This window comes from Taeniopygia guttata, chromosome 11 (genome assembly GCF_048771995.1).
Source record: "Taeniopygia guttata chromosome 11, bTaeGut7.mat, whole genome shotgun sequence".
NCBI lineage: Eukaryota > Metazoa > Chordata > Aves > Passeriformes > Estrildidae > Taeniopygia > Taeniopygia guttata.
Genome location: NC_133036.1, coordinates 870,029 through 889,761, shown reverse-complemented (window position 1 = coordinate 889,761; position 19,733 = coordinate 870,029). Strand labels below are relative to the sequence as shown.

Sequence of the window (19,733 nt, the reverse complement as noted above, 5' to 3'; positions counted from 1 at the left end):
TGTATGAGGAGAGAGACAGAGAGGCAAAACATTGATATCAATATTTTAACAAGACACGTGTGGGACTGGGAAAATCCATCCAGTGAGTAAGTCATGTTTTGCCATAACTAAAACCGAAACAAAAATCAGTGTGTACTTTGTATTTGAATTACAAAGCTATTGCAGTGTTACTAGTTTAACCCAAATGTCATGGGTACCATGTTTGCCCTCCTATTCCATCTTGTGTTTATGTGATGGGTGTGCAACAATTTGAAGAGAGATTTTCCTTCTGGGTCTCTAAACCCAACAGTGACTCACAACAAGAATAAGAAAAGCAGTTATAACAAAATCCAAAACAGTTTAGCCACAACAAAACCCCTAAGAATCTTCCACCTAGAATTAATCTTTATTTACAAAAATGGTAGCTAAAAAGTGAACTTTTCTTATTGTTTCTCCTATTGTTTCTCTTCTATGGTTGCTCTTTTTTCTTCCTCTCAATGCAGATCTCAGTTACTGCTTCAACAAGCAAGCAACTGGAGCAGCTAATTATAACCAGCAGTCTCTGTGTCCCCCCTGCTTACCAGGTCATGGCAACATTCATTTGGAGAGTGTTTTGTTCTAAACAGGAAAACATTTCTCCAACAAAAGTCAGTAAATATTTTTCTCCGTAGTACTGGCAGGCAATATTTATATTTATCCTGGTACCGAGGTCATTCAGAGTAGATCAGATGTGATAGTGCTGAGTTTTTAGCTGTCTGCAGGACTTTCTGGCATTTCCATAGGGTTTTCAAACATTTACGTGTAGAGAAGTCTGTTTTTCTTGTCCAGGCACATTTCTAATTTCCATCACTATTAAGAGGTGTTGTACAGTCTTATCAGGGACATTATAGACCTCCCAAGTGCTCTGTGGCCACTTAAGTCTCTCATGTTTTAATTGATTGCGACAGATAACAATGTACTGTAAATGTGTGATTTGATTAAGAGATCCTGATGAACCCTTTAAATTTTCAAAATTAAACCTGAGTGTTTAATGCATATTTTCCAAACCTGCTGATGGAATTGCAGAGTAACATGGGCAATGAGTGTTTATCTCTGTGGATAACAGTAACTGGTCTCTTCTCTCTGTTTGACCTGTCTCTTCAGCTTGTTTAATCACTCCTCAGCTTTTCCTCATTTATTTTCTGGTCAGCTTTTTTATTATTTTCCTTTCATTATGACATCAATTTTCTGTATGGGTTTTCTTGACACTAACAGTTATTCTGAATTGTTGTGTGTTATTTATGAAAGTCAAGTAGCCAGTAGAGTAAAGCATTTATAGAGTTCTTGTAAAGCATTTATAAACTCATCCAACAATAATTATGTAATACTTATCAGGATGTTATCCAATCTCTTTACTTACTGGCCTGCCCATTATTGTCATAATGTTGATTTAAAAAAAAAAAATTAGAAACATCTTTTATTCTGATTTCTTAAGAAGTAAGGAATTACATGTTCTGCTACCTTGACTAGGAAACATAGACTGTTTTCTAAAGAACAGTCCTTTGAACTTCTCAACTGAGTGTTGGGAGAGGGCCATATTTCTACCCTGGCATACATTTCAAAATATTAACATTTCTTTTACTAAATGACTGTGTTAATACACATGTAAAGTTTGTCCTTCCCTGGTGGTGTTACTAGGCTTCAAGACTGACCAACCAAATCTCAAGTTTAGCATGAGAAATCAGGTTATTGATGTGATACAGAAATTTTCTGACTATGTAACACATCTGTCAGATTTACTTAGATTTTCATCTAAGAAAAGCAGACTTTTCAATTCAAATCTCTGTGGCTCTTTGTCTTTATCTGGCTCTTTCTCAGGTTTTTTAAGAGCTCTCTCTTCCAAACCAGAGCACAGTACTATATAACTGTAAAAGTGCTCTGACTACTGGGTGTAAGGCAGAGGGAACAGGAACCTGGAAATGGTCAATGACGTTGTCTCCCAACACATTTGGAGATATTACACTTTTGTTTTTTCAAATAGAGCCATGAAATTATAGTTTTGATAATAATACAGCATTTTATAATGGCTTCATTTCTTGAAAATAAGTCTATTGATGATTTTGAATATGTCATTACAAAACTCTGTTCTCGAAGCTTCCTATGAAAAGTCTACAGACATTGAAGACACTCTTTGTTACTCAGAACCCTAATTCACTGTGTGTATTAGGATGTCAAATTCCTCTCATTTGACTGCCTCAAAAGAACAGACCAGCTATGTAGGAAGTAATTGCTGAGCAGAAACATGTTTTTGTGAAACAATATAAACTCATTATTTCTTACCAGTTAAGGAAACGAAAATCACAGTATTTTCTTTTTGTTCCCACTTAGAATGGTAGCATGTCATACAGAGTCCACTGCTAATTAAAAATATTAGTACTGTTAGCACTGAAAACTACCTAAGTAATTTGCCTTAGTAACAATTCATCCAAACCAGAAGCAAGAAGGAAGAATTTTTAAATTAATTGCCTAAGATTATGCATGTCAGTGTTATGATGAATGTACGGTACTGAATCCCATGAAATAATTTAGTACATAAGAGTCTATTAGCTAGTTAGAAACCATGACCCCATTTAACAGTTATGGACCAGCATAGCATCTAATCTATATTATTTGATTTGTATACGCTTTATGATCTAACTGGATCCCATAATGTCAAAAATCACACCTATCACATTGAATTATAACACATTAAGAATACAGGATTGGAAAAATCAGATATTTTTGTCTCAAGAGTGCACTCAGTTAGGATATTTACAGTGAAAGAGATTCTGCTCATTGGATTAAAAAAAATCCAGAACCCGTCTCCAAGTGCTTTTAAAATTAAACAGAGCATGAAATAATTATTTAAAATTACTTTAGTTGACTGTTCCCTACAGTCTTCAAAAAAAACCCAAAAAATAAGTCATCCTTTATTTGTATTTTTATGAATAAAATGTCAGTAGATGGCTTCTATAGTTCTGTGCATATTTGTTTGCTGGCAAAATTTAGAGGAGCAGATCATTTTAAACTGTGTCATGCTTCTAAATCACACACCAACTATGATTACCTGTGATGGAAGAAGAAAGGTATTGTTTCTACATAAAAATGTGATGGAAAAAAGAAACATGTGCCTGAACTTTAATTTGCTCATTCAAAAAAAAGTCAGTGGCTCTTTAGGACAAAGTAAGATGTGAATGCATTACATACTTACAGAAGTTAATCATAGAGCTTTAATTTAGCAAAGCATAGCTTAAAGCTATTATAATTATGTCGGATACTTTTAACATCTCATGCTTTACTCCAGAACCTCTGGCTTTTCAAGGTCTATTTGTGTTTGGACAAAAACATGCACATGAAAGAAGTAGAGGTGAATATGAAAACTGATTTAGGACTGAATAAATATAATCATTAATAATTTTGACTATATGTATGCGAAACAGCAATCTCTAAAGACACCATCATCTAATGAAAAGTGTTTGAAGTTATGCATTGAATTTCTAGGCAATGGTTTTTGTTTTTTTTTTTTTGTTTTTTGGGTTTTTTTTTTATGACAGGTTGTATGAAACTTGCAGGGGAGGATGCTCAGTTCCCCACATTCTATTTAGAATGGACACATCCCCAGAGCAAGCTGCACTCTCAGTCCTGTGGGACCTTCCTGCTCCCTCAGAGAAGCAGGCAGAATGTTGGACCAGCCTTGGAGTTCTCTTCAGTGCCCTCTGCATGTAGAGCTGGGAATACTTTTCTTCAGGACTCAGCTCCAACATACAGGACCTGCGTTTACACTTCTTTCACAATTTTTTTGTGGTGTAAAACTGCACGCCCTTGTTAGTGTGGTGATTTACAATAGAGCTGCCTGTCAGACAGGTTTGGCACACACAGATGGAGAAAGGTGTGTACAGTTGCAGGGGGAGGCACAGAGAGCTGCTGTTCTTTGTCCAGTCTTTGTCCAGTCTTCACGTGTGGGTGTGCTCTGGGACGAGTGTGACAAGTGGGTTTGCATTTTCCAGCAGATAACCTGAAATCCCTAGCACAAAGTAACCCTTTCCAGGAATTCTGTAAGTGATCCAGAACTCAGTGTCCTGAAAATATCACCAAAGTCTAATCACTTAGTCCCAAGTTTAATGAAGTCTTTAGGCCCAAACTTGCCATTAATTTAAATGGGAAATCAATGGGAAGTTAGAAGCCTAAATGCTTTGTTGAATCAAGGCCTCCAGGCTCAATCGAGATTCCCATAGTGATCACTATAAAAAATTCTCTTAAAGCTCTGGTTTGTGTTAATCATTTCCATATCTGTCTGTGGGCACCTACCTGGTTCATTTAAACATTTATATTATGTGTTTTAAAAGGGAATAAAAGTGATACTTTCAAGGCATCTAAGGTACAGTTAGACACATAACTTTGAGTAAGATCTAAAATATTTTGCAAAATCTTCCCAGTGCCTGCCTGCATTTCCAAGTACATATCTACAGCAAAAGGTGACACTAGTGATTGAAAAGCCAACATTCTGTATTATACTTTCTCTCCACTTCAAAACCTTTTCTTTGGAATTTCTATCTTAAATACAACCAAGAATTTGAAGAGTTATTGCAATAATTTTTCCGACCACTCTGGTATTAGTCCAAGATGTTTGGATAATTGGCCTGTGAACCTTTCCAGCACAATATTTTTAAGATGCTAAGGAATTCAGGAAAAAATTGCTAGTTTTAAAGTTTTTCACTGGCAAATCTAATCAATATAGCTGGATGAATAATTAATTCTAAATAATATATCCTGGTTTGTTACTTTAATTCTACTAAGTAATTATTCAGTTTTATCTTACAGTATTCCCCAGCTCATACTAACTGGCTTGACTTAAATAATTCACTATGGGCCAAAGCTTGATTGCACTGAAGTCAATGGTAAAAATCCCATTTTCTCCAGTGACAACAGCATTTAACCCTGAGGAACTGACCTTAAGGTTAATTAAATGTTTGAGAAAACCTGAGGTGATTTATAGTTTCATGCTGAAAGCAAGAAAAATTCACAGTTTTGTTAGGTTTTGATGTAAAACAAGATAAAACCTAGTGCTCTCAAACTGAGTTTAACTTTCAGTTTTTATTTTCTTTTAAAATTTGAAACTCAGAGAAACTCAGGTTGAGTGAAATAAATGCACTATGTGGATTGCAACCTTTTTTTTTTTTTTTTTTTTTTGTAATTCCTTAAGAACCTGTACCCTGAAAGTTTTTTACACCTTTACTTCTATGATCTCCTTCATACATCCTACTAATAATGAATCCCTGTATTAGAAGTTTGTTTTCATGGTACCTTTTTACTGGAACCATTGCAAACAGTGCTGGGCATATTTCTTCAGTGTGCATATAAACAGTTACGAGAGAAGTAAAAAAGAAAGCCTTCTGTATACACATTTCATGGAATGAACAGCATTAGTTAAGGAATGTTATATACTTGATTTGATTAATGAGTTTTAGGGAGATTATTTCTCAGCTTGATTCATGTGCTTAAGGACTGTAAAGTAATTTAGAATCTAATTGCAATGTTTTCCAGAATTTTATGTTGCTTACATTATCCTTACAGAATACAGAAATTCCAATCCATCCTCTACGTAATTCTTTGATATACAGGAGCATAATTCATTTTACTAGAAGGTAGCCAGATTACACATGCAAGTATGTAATTCATTTGAAGATATTAAACTTCTGTATATGTTGATAAAAATACCCAGTATCTGTATGTTAATATACAAATTTCTCAAGGTTCACTGTACAGTTCTGCTATTTAATAAAGGCAGAGAAAGACTTTTCCACTAAAATTGCATATAGAATATTAGAATTTGTATATAAAAATAATGGTAATTTTTCTTTTTCATTTCCTCAGCTAGTATCTATTTTGATAAAAGTTGAATATATATCTATTTGAGTGTGGAAAAGGCACTGCTATAGGCAGAGTCAGTAGATGGGAAGGAGAATTAAGGGAAGTATTTATCATAAGCTATACAGAAACCAAACAAACACTGAAATCATCAGAAGCTGTGACAGCAAAGAGATCAAGCTGAAAGGAAGCTGTGATGTAGAATTGAAAGTGCACAGACTTGATAACTTCATGAATTCCATGAAGGGACTCTTTCATAACAAAAAGCAGCAGAAAGAATTTAAACCAGCTCAGAGATGCATGACTCAGCTGCTCTAACAGCGAGATGATCTTTGTCCTGATAGCAAAATGCTGAGTGGGAGAATGTGTTCCAGAGCTGCTTGAACATCTCATCTCTCTGAAGCTCTCTTGCTTGCCCATGCTTTAACACCACTGCTGCCTTCTTCATATTTGATAAAAGAGACTGATGTTTTTTTCCTTTATGTCTCTGACTGGGAAATGGCAGAATAAAATTCTAACCACAGACCCCAAAATGGACAGAAGGAAGATCTTAGCAATGAGTTAGGCGTAGACACCCACAAGAGAAAAGGTAATGAGCCCTCATCTTTTAGAGCACTGTTTTCTCTCTCGTTTCTGTGTGTCTATATCTGACTGGTGTTTTATATGTTACCTTTTCCTGCTACAGGACATTTTTCATGTTCTGTATTTTCACTTTGCCTTGAATTGCTGCCCTCTAATAGGAAAAATATATATTTTAAGGGGAATTTTCTGAAACCTAGACACTGAGAATTTTCTGCCCATAATGTCCTGGATCATGTAGAACTGAGACCAAGGTAGTTAGAGTAAACCTGCTTTTTGTAGAGACCATAGCTTTCTTGACTGTATGTCCACTATTTCTACTTGAAGAAAGTTAAAGCTACAACATTTAAAAGAGTCTCTTGGGGTCATGAGTTTCTTTTCTCATTCTTACTTGGGGCTGACAGGGGATTTATTTTTGCCTGCTGTAAATTCCACACCTGTTTTCAGAAACTTCAGTTTCCTGGATTTTTTGGGCGGGTCTGTCAGTGTGCAATATCCCTCTTGGTTTGCATGCTTCTGCTGTGCTGTGTCATGTACGTGTTAGGCTTGCCAGAACAGAAGTTCTGAATGTTAAGGGTTGATCAATGGCAAATAATGTCCCTTGAAAAGAAAAAGGACAGCTTGATAGGAGTAAAGTATCAAAATTGGCTTCTTCATTTACAACCTATTGAAAGCCAACAACTTTTTGCTTTTTGAAAATGTCATCAGAAGATTGTTTTTCTCTATTTTATTCACTACTGTAAGCATAGATGCAGAGGATCTAGAACAGGCTTAAAGATTTTCCTTCACTAAAGACAAATCATTAGTGGTATTTTTGGACATTATCTATTGTATGATGTGGAAATAGGATGCCTCAATAAGACACAGCATAGTGATCACACCAGTTGTCATCACCAGTAATTACCACAAAACTAGGTAAAAGGTAGAAGAGTAAGAATGTTTTTGCTTGGATTCTTGATAACTGAAGTATCATTACTGAGCCTCTTCAAATTTATTCTCCCTGGATATCTTTAATGATGTAAATGCTCTGTACTCCTGTCTTCCCTTCTTCTGGATTTTTTTCTCAGTTATTATGTACCATAAAATAAACTTGGCTTCCAGAATTGGAAATTTATCTATGCATTATTAGGTATTTACAAATTAACAGTAAAAATTTTGCATGTATTTGGAGAATAGGAAGAGAGAACTCCCCCAGGTTTTTATCTTGTTACAACAGGGCAATGTATTTCACACTCTTTTACACTCCTTTCCCCAGAAAAGTAAGCAAACACACAGAATCATCTTTGCATCTCTAAAAAGACATTGGGGAATCATTATAAGGTTCCAGGTGTTCACTGCTAGTGACTGTGCTGAATTAGGGAATAAACTTTTCAAGTTATTTTATTTTGCTTTATGCAGATTTATAAATTAGTGTGTTTCTTAGCTATTTAAGCTAAATAATTATGAGAAAATGAAAAGACACAGGACTATTTTTAAAAAAGGATTTGTTATTGTGAGTGCTAGACTGTGTTGTACCCATAGATGTACCGAACCAGAATGGAACATTGATGAGAATTTTGGCCTTGGATAATTTAGGAACTATTTTTAAATTGTGTTATGGGGACCTTTCTACTTGCTCTGAGTAGATTGCAGTAGATTGCAGGACTAAGTTGTGGCAGTTCAGTAGAAAAGAATGAAAAATTCAATTAATATGAGTTTCCAGAAGGACATTCCAGCTTCTGTTCATTTTTTGGAGTATATAAAAATTTAGGACCTATATAAGGGTTTTATGGTCCTGGGAATGGGCAGATCATGGCTGATCAGGCAGATAAATCTTTGGGTTTGATATGGTCTTACACAGTGAAAGCACTAAATCTGTGAAAATCTGCCTTTTGCTTTTCAGATTTTGTCCCTCAGTACTGAGCAGCAAGTTAAAAATCTGCCAATTTTGTTGGCAGATGGGGAAGCCCTCCCCATTTGGAGGTACCGCAATCAAGTGGATTTTTAACTGGTGCAGCACATCTTTATTTACAACTTGTAAAGTGTGTTTTCTTCTAAAACTTTCCATGTGATACAGCTCTTTATATTATATTACACTTATAAAATCTCACCAAACCCTTATGAATTAAAAGATAATTAGTGGTTCAAAACAAGAAGACATTAGACCAGAAGTGTCAAAAATGTCATGAAAGACCATAAATCATAGTATACTTGAATTGATCCCTCATATAGTTAGTTTTTAAATCATCTCTTTAACACCTTGTAAATGTACAAACAACTATGAACCCAAGGGAAACTTTAATATGTTTTTTATACATATTTTAATTTCATCTCAAAGTACTGCCTGCATAAAAATTAAGTCAGACTCACAAAACCTCATTGATTTCCTCTGGATAAAACCCATCTGTCCAAACTAATTTAGAACCTTTTTGAAGCTGTAAAGTTAGTCATGCAACACTGAGGTCATTATGGACATCCTGTACTGTAGGAACTCTAGTGTAATTTTAAGAAGGTAATTTTGTTATATTTACTGTATTTAAATACAGTGCTACTTTTAAGGAACAAAAGCCTTACTGTGTAACTGTATTGAAAGTAAACCAGAAGCTGTGAAAAGTGAGATCTGTTCTTTTCCTTGTGATTAATGCACCTTTCTGCCAAAATTGAAACTTCTTAACTGAGCTCATTTAATACAAAGTAAACGAATTCTGCTCTTTGGATTTGATCCGCTGGCTAAGCTCTATAGATAAGGGTCTAACAGTGAATAGCTTTCATTCTAAACAAAGGATGTTTTGATAGAAAGGTCAGAGCTAAGGTCTTTTATATTGTGATAACAGGAAAGGGAAATGACATATTAATGGCAATTCATGCCATGGTGGTCTGCTGAACATGGTGGATCTAAAAATAAAAAAAAAAAAAAAAAAAGGCTGCAGTGCTATTTTTTAAGGACATCAGTTTTTAATTGGTCTTATTTTGAATGACAATTTCTTTCATTACAGTTGGCAAGACAGCGATGCCAAAATGTACAACACTACTACCACAGGGAAGATTGAAAAAAAATTGTGTGTATTGATCTGGATTCTGCCCTCGAACATTTTGCTGCCAACCAGAATATTAAGCAGGCTTAGCCCTTGTGAGTCACACTTGTAACAAATGATGATCTGTAGCTAATTTTTATAATGCGATAGACTTTAATTACATGCTGAATCACTTGAATAGGGCAAATAAGTTTAAATTAAGAGGTTCTCACTGTGGCTCAGAACACGTACATCATGTTGCGTGCTTTATGTGCAGTGTTAGTGATTTGGGGAGCAGGTTTGCATAGCAGAATAGAAAAAACTGAGTTTTAAAATATTTCTGCACATTATAAAAGATCTCTGAACTATCACGCAGGACTGATTCTACCACTAAAATCTTTGTTCTGGAAAAAACAAAATTATGTGATTTGGCAAGGCAGTCACTTCAGTGAAGACACTTAAAGCAGTGGTTCCACTCCCCTTCCCACCCTCCCAGCCCCCTCCCCTTGGGGCAGGTTGCTTTATCTAGAGCCAGCTGATGTTATCTATAATGCCAGCAGCTTTTACATATCCTCGTTGAGTCCAACAATTTCATGACATGGGATGATAGTGTAGATTCCCACGTTACCTAATGAAGTCTGAATTAAACGGCATTTCTTTTATGCTTAATGGCGTATCAGCACAGAGAGCAGCAGGATCAAGTATTTGAGAAGCAGTGTAGGATGACAGCACAATAGTACATTTTTCCTGTTCATGTCTCACATCTCCAAAGAGAAAACTTCCCTTTGCCTACTTCCCTGCCTTCTCCCTTGAGATGCATTCCCTAGTAGTCAGTCTCTTTGCATGTCAGGCTGCAGCTGAACTGGAGATGTGATACCTTGCTACCATAGCCAAGCCCTGTAGCCACATTCTCCTTTTCTAAACTACCATGGCACAAATAATGAACTTATATTTGCTTGTAAGGGTCTGCCAGGCACTTTGATGACACCGGATAATTCTGAAGAGCATCACACAGGAAAGATACCAGAAACCAAACAACCCTCACCACACTCATGTCTGCTATTTAAATAATCTTCAACCCCCAGACAGAAAATTGGAACCAGTCTCATTCCTTGCATCCCATCTCTCTGGATAATTGCTATGAGTACACAAGCCCATGTTAGATATGCTTTGTCATGCCATGCCATTTGGAAGCAGCTTTGGGAAAGAGTTCTTTTATAAAAAAAACCAGCACACAATGGATTTTGTGAGCCAGCAGAGAAATACAGGAACTCTAAAAATGTTGCTTACTCAGTAGAGAAAACCTAGAAATGTACCTCTAGGTAATGTAGTGTGGAGGTAGTTACACACCCAGGGTGCACACAAGGTTGATGTGAGCCTGCTATTAGGCAAGAAGCACTATAGGAATTCAAATAATTAATTCCTCCTTTCAGTACATCAGTATATCCCTTTGTCCAGTGTCCATTCCACTATCTTAGTGCAGCATAGCAAAAGGACTGTATATTATTCCTCTAGGCAGTGAAAATATAAGACCTTGGACCAATACCTTTTCCTGTGAAATCCCAAATCAATCTCTAGTCATGATCAACGTCCTCTCCTCACCTCCTGTCCTTCCAGCTGATAATTCTCAGCTATCTCAAATATTAGGCACTGCCATCCATTCACACAGTTTATCAGCTACCCTACCAAGAAAAGAAAATATCTGCTTAAAAATTATATTCCTTGGTATCTACTACTGTATTTCCACCTATTTGTCCATAGCACATGGTGTCTCCCTATCTTTCTTGCTATATCCTGCAGTGGTGTGGAAAACTTGTTTCAAAAGGTTCTTGCTTGGGTAGCCAATTGCTTACTTTGCCAAGGTGTGGTTGCAAGGTACATGTTTATCTTTTTACTCAATTACACTAAATGATACCTGAAAAAATAAGATATCAGCTAACATTTTGTTTTAGGGAAGGCTTTTAAATGAAGAGGAATATGTATGCTAGTGAAATATATGCAAATGTATAAATGTGACATCACTCTGAAAATTTTAAAGTTATAAGATAATAAACAGCTCTTTATGACATAGTTAAATTTTGTTATATTTTAATCTAGCCATGGAATGAAAACAGTTTCCCATTTTGTAGTGTGTTACCAAGTAGTAGTAACTTCTTTCAAAATCAAATTTCTGCCTTTTAATAGGTAGCTATTTAAGTACCATGGAAACAAGGCAGTAGTGTTTTCTGAAATGTTTAGGAGTTCTCTGAATTTTTTTCAGCTCTCATTACAAATACGTAATTTTGCTCCTGCATCTGAGCAATCATGCTTCAAAAAATAAACCTGATATGATGGGGTTTTACCAGTGCCAAAGTTCGTGAAAGCAAATTGTAACTGCTTTTATTTTCTATTTAAAATTTGATTAGGAGAACAGCATACTTAGGAAACATGATTTGAGACGTGACTTTACTGTCAAATAATTTCCTGAATAACTACCACAATTGCAAATTATTGTGTGGTTGTAGGTGACATCAAAGACAAGATTGCTGTGAAATTCAGTGTGTTTGTGCATGTAGTGCTTCCTTTATGTCTGTGTTCTAGAAGATGGAATAGACATCTTTGGAAACCATCCTGCTCTTGACTGAGCTGCTAATTGTACAAGACTGATTTGGATCAATATGCTTAAATGATGGACAATTTGTTCTTCCAGGGTTCTCACTTCACTCTGTAAACTGGAGAAGAGTTCAAGCAGAGCTCAAGGAAGATGGAAGTAAAATTCTGTTACATAGAAGAGTGGATTTTGTCCTCAGACCTGGCCCTGTCACCTAGAGGGAGAATTCTTCACTCATCTAATCACTTTGCAAGTACCAGCTTGGATTTGCTTTAGCAGTCTTTTCCATGAGCAAAATTTCTACTCTTAATCTTTTCCTTAATATTAAAAGAAAAAAAATCCATTAGTAAAATTAATAATGAAGGAGCAATGTGCTTGAAGCAAATGTGTCAAGAAATTACTTTTATTTTTTCTGAATAATAAAAATAAAAGGTAAATTCATTTACCTCATTTTATTTTTTGCTGTCACATCACTCTGGAAAATTCTTGCCTTATGCTGTCCTACTCAATGTTTATTTTTTTCTGTCTCTGAGGGGATAGCTCATCATATAAGAGGAGAACACATTGGAAAAATACAGTTGTTCCCTATGTTCTCCAAAAAGTCTTGTTATGCAAGGTCCTCTTCTAAAATACATCTGTCACACTCTATGAAACATTTATGTGGCCTCTGTTTTCATATCTCACCATCCTAATTCTTCCCAAGACATAGCTGTGATACAAGAAGGTACTACTGTCTCTGTTATAGTGAGGGGAAATTAAAGTACAAAGTGCCTACGTGAACTGGCAAAATCACAAAAGAGGCCTATGAGGGAGCAGGAAATTGAAAATCAGCCTTATAGCTTAGCCAGCATGTCAGCCTTCTCTTTGGAAAGAATAAATGGTCTTGGAATTGCTGAATGGTTATTGGAATCAATATACAAGAAATAAACAGGAGATGTTGCTTTTTTTTCCATAATTTTGCATCTGAGATAATGTTTATATTTCAAATTTCAAAATTTATGTACTTTCAAAGAACAAAATTAGGCAGATCAAGCAGAATGAGTAAAATATTTTAATGCCATGGAATTTTGAAGAAATCAATGTAAATCACAGTCAGATGCATATATCTATGTAATTTATGTGACTATGTAGATATATACATACACACATTCTATTTCAGAAGTTATCTTCCCATCACTTCTGACTTTATTGATAAAGACATTTTCTGTCAAGGTAGGACAAAAACAAACTCCAGATTTTTGTACAATGTCTTGCTGACAAAATATGCCCACTTGTCCCATGCTAGTCAATACATCAGGCATATCTTACATAACTTTATTTATTAGTGTTACATAATTGATTTCTATTTTTATTGATATGAGTCTCACAATTGAAAAGCCCACAGTCCTTAGAAACAGATTCCTTATCAACTATCTTTCCAGTTATAAACTACAAATGTACCTGATAATATTGCATATTCTTCAGTATCTTAATTTAACAACCTTATTTTAGTACATCCAGGTTCTGAAGTGCCAAGACCGAAACAAAAATCAAGAAGCCAGAACATGGCATATTTCTGTATGGTATTCACTGCTAATTATTAGCTATGTCAAGGAGGTCTGGAGTTATAAAAGTGAGGTCATTAGCCTGACTGTTTATAACCTATTATTTAACTACAGTGTAGCATTAAAGAGTCAACTATTCACATTTGCTACTCAGGTGTAGACATTTATGACCAAACAGAAATTCTATACACTGTGGTTTTCCTGATATTTCGCTCAGCTGTTCACTACATATTGGAAACCATGATTACTAAATTGCTTGCTAAATTCAATATAAAGTTTAATGAATTAGAGAAATACACTTTACCAAGAATTATATTTAACAGGGATGAGCCTATGTCTTAACAACAGTATTGGTCCAAAGAAGGAAAGAGAATTTGGGAGTAGAGAACTTCCTTCCTACTGTGAAATGAAATGACTAGAAACAAAAGAAAAAATCTATTATTTTCCTTACCCTTGTTTTACTTTTATAGCTCAAATCAGAAATAAAGATAGATGAAATTTTAATGTCTTTGCAATGAAAATGTTTTGAAACTTTATTAGAATTTCATCTTCCTGTCTTTTTGGGCCATTTATCATCTAGTTCATTTCAGTCAATGACAGCTCTATAGTGATCTCCTATTGATGTGAAACAAGCTTTTTTCCAGTGTCATGTCACTTAATCCATCTATTTTTATGTTTCTTCAGATTTGTCTACTAAAACATATGAAGTTTAAGGCTCTGCAAAATAATAACCATCTTTCTAAATCAGTTTTTCTGTTCTCATACACCTTAACTTTTCAGACATTATTTTATGTGAAAATTTTACATGTCATGAGTTACTGCTGTAAATTGTGGATTAATTTTCCAGCTAAGCAGAACCTTTTTAGTGTTGCAAAATACCAGTAACTTTAGTAGCCACGTATATTTGATGTCAAGAAAAAAGAAGAGGATTAAGAGTTGGAGTAATTAGTATTGGAAACTAATCTTCATGCTGAATTCTGGATGAGATGAATGAGTGAGTTTTTGAGCGAGACTTTTGATCACCCCTTTTATGAATAGTGAATCTCTTCACCACCTCTGCTTAAAAAGTTTTTTTTTTTCTTTTTAGACATTTCCTTTTCTTTCAGACTTTGAACTGGTCCTTCTAGTCCTAGCAATGGGCAGTTTAAACACACAAATACAATCTAACGTCTTTGAAAAAAACCCTGAATGGGAAAAGACAATTCCTTTGACAAAACATGTGATATTCACTGTAAGGATGAGAACAAAATTTGTTTGTGCAATGGACAACACCCCAGCCCTGTGCCAGTGAATGAACCAGCAATCCCTGAAGGAAAAATCATGACTTTCTAAAAACTTTAACAAAGCGCTGTAACAAATTGGATTTTTGCATTAGGCTTGTAAGGGATGCATCAAAATTGCCTGAGCCTTAGAGCTCAGTAAATTGTTCAGCTCCATGCTAAAACACTTGGGTATTGGATGGAAAGGATATGATAGGTCCTTGAGAACATAACAAATTTAGATCAGTGACATTCAGAAGGATGAGCAGCTTAGTGGTAGCTGCTTAAGTAGGCAGATATTCCATTCAGTTTTATTTTACCTTAAAAAGGCAACACATATCTGATATCAGAAACTTGGCATCATCACTGATAGTACATTGATATATACAGGGTGAAAAATTAGCAGAAATGGTTTAATGTTTTTAACATAAAAATGAAGAACTGTTGGAGCTTTTAGAAATGTATGTAAATTTTGAACTACACAATTTTTAATCTACAAATACTTTTATTTACAGGAATAATTCTGTCTGCCAATGCTAGAAGAATAGTTACTTTTTTTCCTCAGTGCTATTTATCTCATTGTAATAAAACAGCACTTCCACCCCTACAGATCAACACTGATATCATATCACTGGTAATAGAAGGTACTTATGAATCATATGGAGGATCAGGATAATCGAAAATCAATGACCTAAACTGAGGCTGGTTGTTCTATAATGTGGTTTATGTAATTTGATAATGCCAATCCTAATGGAGTTAAATATAATCCATCGAAATTTCAGGATGCAAGGGTCAATAGGGAGTGCAATGCTTCACTTCCCAGCAATTACCACTTATTACTGGGGCAGTGCTTTTGCTTTGCTGTTCTGCTTGCCTCAATAAATAATATTTGGCGACCCTGCAGCTGCAGTCAATAGAGTACAGTTTTATTGTCACAGCTTCATAGTCAGATCAATACCAACTCTTCTGAGACATGGGAGAGAACCACCACGCGCCAGTCTAATGAAACCATGTGTTTTTATGATTCTGAAATTATACATTTTATTCATTGCTCATGCTTAATGTCACTGTTGCTTTTAATAGGCCCCTTTTGACTAAACTTTTATGTGCCCTTCACATGACATTTATGTGTACAAAGAAAGGGAATTTGTGTTCTTAAAATGAGTTATAGTGAACCAAAATTGCAAACATTTCCTGATTTTTTGTCATGTCGAGTTCAGTTACAACATTTCCCTATATTGCTGTTGCAGGGTTTGAGAATAAACTAGAAAATAATAAAAGTGTCTAAGTGGACCTCATGCTGCCATTTAAAATCCACTGAAGCACAATGTAAACTTCACTCAGAATCACACAGGAGTGTGATTCTGCATTGCTTAAAAAACCCAATAATTTTAAAATATGTCCAAAAAGTTATCTGCATCTTTATGAAAATGTACATGTTACAGCTTACTCTGAAAACACTGGACTCCGTTTGGCTGTGCAATTCTAAAAGCTCAAAAGATTTAAAGGAAGAAGTTCCATCAAAGGAACCTAGGCTCAATTCAGGAAAAACATTTAAGATGCAAGTTAAAGTCTCTTGTATGAACACCAGTAGTGATGTGAATAAGCATCAGGGACTAGCATCATTCCATGGAAACAATTTTCTTTACAATTATTTTTCAACTATTACTTGTATTTTTTACATTTCATGCCAATGATGATTTGTCACAGGATTATAGAAATAAGGTGATCAGTCATTTCCATTGGGTTAACATAGACTTCTTTCAAAGAATGCTTTGGAAACACCAAAAGCTCAATTTTTGCTGCTGTTAAAAATCCCAGAAGATGTATAGACACTGAAAGTCTGTTCAATGATTTAAAGTCAGGTAAAAAAGGTGAGGAAGGATTTCAACATTTCTTTAAAACAGAGACCCTCTTTCCAACACCTTCAGGAGGGAGTTTTCTTTTGCAGTAGCGAAAATATTTATAACACTCACCACCACCTGCACAATCATCCCCATAAACTGATATGCTCTCATAACTACTGGTAATGAAAAGCCTTTGGCAATGTGTCTGTGCAGCACAGACTTTATCAAAACAAGTGCGCCAGCAAGCTCCAGCCACTGCTGTGGCAAAGCCACTGCCTATTTGGAGGTGTTTTCTTTCCCAAACAGGCATCCCACGTGCACATATATATGCATACAAAACTAGAGGAAGCAGTGTTGCTGCTTTAGAAACAGATTCTTGGGATTCAGGTTTTATTCCTATTTTTCTGCCACTGAATTATTGTTAAAGTTTTGGGAACTTTATCTGAAGTGTCCACTTGAAAAATGGAATATTGATACCTGATTATTTTCTCTGCTTTGAGATTAAAAAAATGAATGCAAAATGGCATATATGATGTAAACACTTTGTGAAAAACATTTATATGTATTCAGGCTTTTAAATAACTATTTTGGAGCAGAAAATGTGTAGTTACCTCATTTTAGTATAACAATGATTGTTCTGTTTGGGACACCTAGGTTACCAAAGCAAAGTTACTTAACTACTTCAGCGACTATCTGGGACAGCTTCCAGCTTTTAATGATTCTAGAACAATTATAAATTTGAAATAATGTCAAACCAGAAAAATTAGAATTAATGAATGTCTTAATTTCAAATCTCTCCAGTAGGTATAATTACTTAAAATCATGTCTGAGATCCAAAATTTTGTTCATCATGTACGAGCAATCTTTGTGGGCTTTTTGGTCATTATCCAGATTCATATAGGTTTTCATATAAGGTTTCGAAACCTTATAAAGGAATAAGTAAGATAGAATTCCAGATTCGCAATAAAATTTTGGCAGAAGAGACATTCATTTTTATGTTCAACTATAAAAATCTTCTCATTGTATATATATATATATATAAAGGCAACTAGCTTTGCACACTGAGGACTTAATCTGGATGAAGACCATACAATAGTAAAAGCTGATCTCACTGAATACAATAGAAGTCTCTTCCACTGATTACAATGGATATTGGATAGGGTCCTAAAGGAAAATGAAGGCATTTATCCAATGAAGCACTTAAGCACAAGAATAGTCTTACTTAAATCTCATTGAAAACCTCTTAGTTTTGGTTTCAGCAGGATTATTTGCAGGATGAGGAATGACTCTGTATGATCAGGGATAACAGAACAAGGCCCCTGGTGCCATCCACCTGGAGCAGACCTTTGTGCCAAGGAATGCAGAGTCTGTTTCCTCTCCTTTGAGCAGTGCAGTGGCTGAAGCAGGGTGAGGAGGAGCTGCCAAGCAGGGATGGGGTGAGTGTCACACATCCCCACTGCCTTCCCAGGAGGGGACTGATCCTGTGCTACATCCTATGCTGTTCCCAGCCTCCCATCACCATGCTGCTCCTGCTGTCGAACCTGTTGGACCATTCAGGCAGGTGCTTATTCCATGCTAAAGAGCACCCAAGAAATTTAAACGTGGGACTTCTGCCATGAGTAGACCTTCAGACCATCTTTGTAACAATTTTCTGAGTGCACGATAGGGAAGTTTTGTATGATATAAGAAGTTGTATTTTAGCAAAATCACACATGATGGCAGATGGGAGGTTATTGTTTAGTTATTAATTTGTAAAGGTGAACAAGAAAACACAGCCTATCCCAACATAAAAATAGTCCACGCTGTAAAGTCTAAGAGTAGAATATTATTGTAAATTTAAAATAATATATTTTAAACAATACACCAAGTTATTCCTTAGTTATCAAGAGAAGTACACACAGTATGTGTGAAGATAAAACTATGCAGTGTTTTCTCTTTAAATTGTCATATATAGACATAGATTATTCAGTGAAAACAGAAAAGCTAGAAAGGTTCTGCTTGGACAGTCCTTGAATCCTTGACATACAAATCTTACAGGTGGAAGAAACATAAAATGAGATTACCATATTAATTGCTGAGAAGAGTCCAAGAGCAGAACAGATATACAATTCTGTGTGATTTTTATAATGAATCACTTGAAAAATGAGATGACTGTTACGTATGGTAGTTGTATTTTTTTTCCTAATAGAAACATTTTTAGGTGAAGAAATGCTCATATATTTTATGATGAAATTGTATTGAAAATTACTATGTCTTGGGAAATAAATGGGATCTTATATTGTCACTGAACATATTGAAAGTCACTAAGGATTATAAGTTAACTCCTTATGGGTCTCATTTGGAATGTGTCAAAGCATCACTAGAACTAGATAATTAATTATGATCCAGTGCAGTTAAGTGCCTCATAAAGTTAATATTCAACACTTCTATTTAAAGCACTTTCACTTAAGTAGGTTTTTTAGGCATTTTGTATAATCCAAATTGGTGTTGACGCAATTATTTCATTTTGCTTTGTGTCAGTGTGAGATAATAATATTTTTCTTTACTGAATGTTTACCCAAAGTCTGAGCATTTAGTCATGTTACAGCACAACATAACACCAGTTGAAAACACACCATTCCCATGGGGGAGGACATGGCATTTATGAAAGAACCAGAACTTTCAGGCCTTTTCCTAAGTCTTCCAAGAAATAATTTGTCTCTTCTGCTTTACAAAAAATGTGGGACTGGGGCAGAATTTCTTTTTTTATAGTTATTCAATTTTTCTATGTGAGGAATTTACAGATTTTTTTTATGCTTTTCATAACAAAAACCAAAACATAGGCTGCACTTTTCCTCTTGCCCATACAGTACATAGAAGACGAGAAAATACAGTCACACCAGTAAATATCTAAGTTATTTGCTGCTGCCTTACCCTTCTTCACCAAAATGAAAATATTTTGACAATGAAGTGATATCCAGGTTTCCTAGATTTTGTTTTAGTGATTGCTACCACAATACACCTCATCATTTTCCCTGTAAAACTGTAAACCACCCCCCAATACTTCCTTTAAAAAA

The 19,733-nt window shown here is 35.2% G+C and overlaps 1 long non-coding RNA gene across 1 annotated transcript in view; it reads left to right on the top strand.

Annotated features, from left to right (window-relative positions):
- LOC140684870 (uncharacterized) overlaps positions 1-19,611 on the top strand; it is a 272,714-nt gene extending 253,103 nt beyond the window's left edge. The window contains exon 5 of the long non-coding RNA XR_012057792.1: positions 12,127-19,611. This is a non-coding gene — a long non-coding RNA (uncharacterized lncRNA). The remainder of the gene's footprint in view (positions 1-12,126) is intronic.
- The last annotated feature ends 122 nt before the right edge of the window (positions 19,612-19,733 follow it).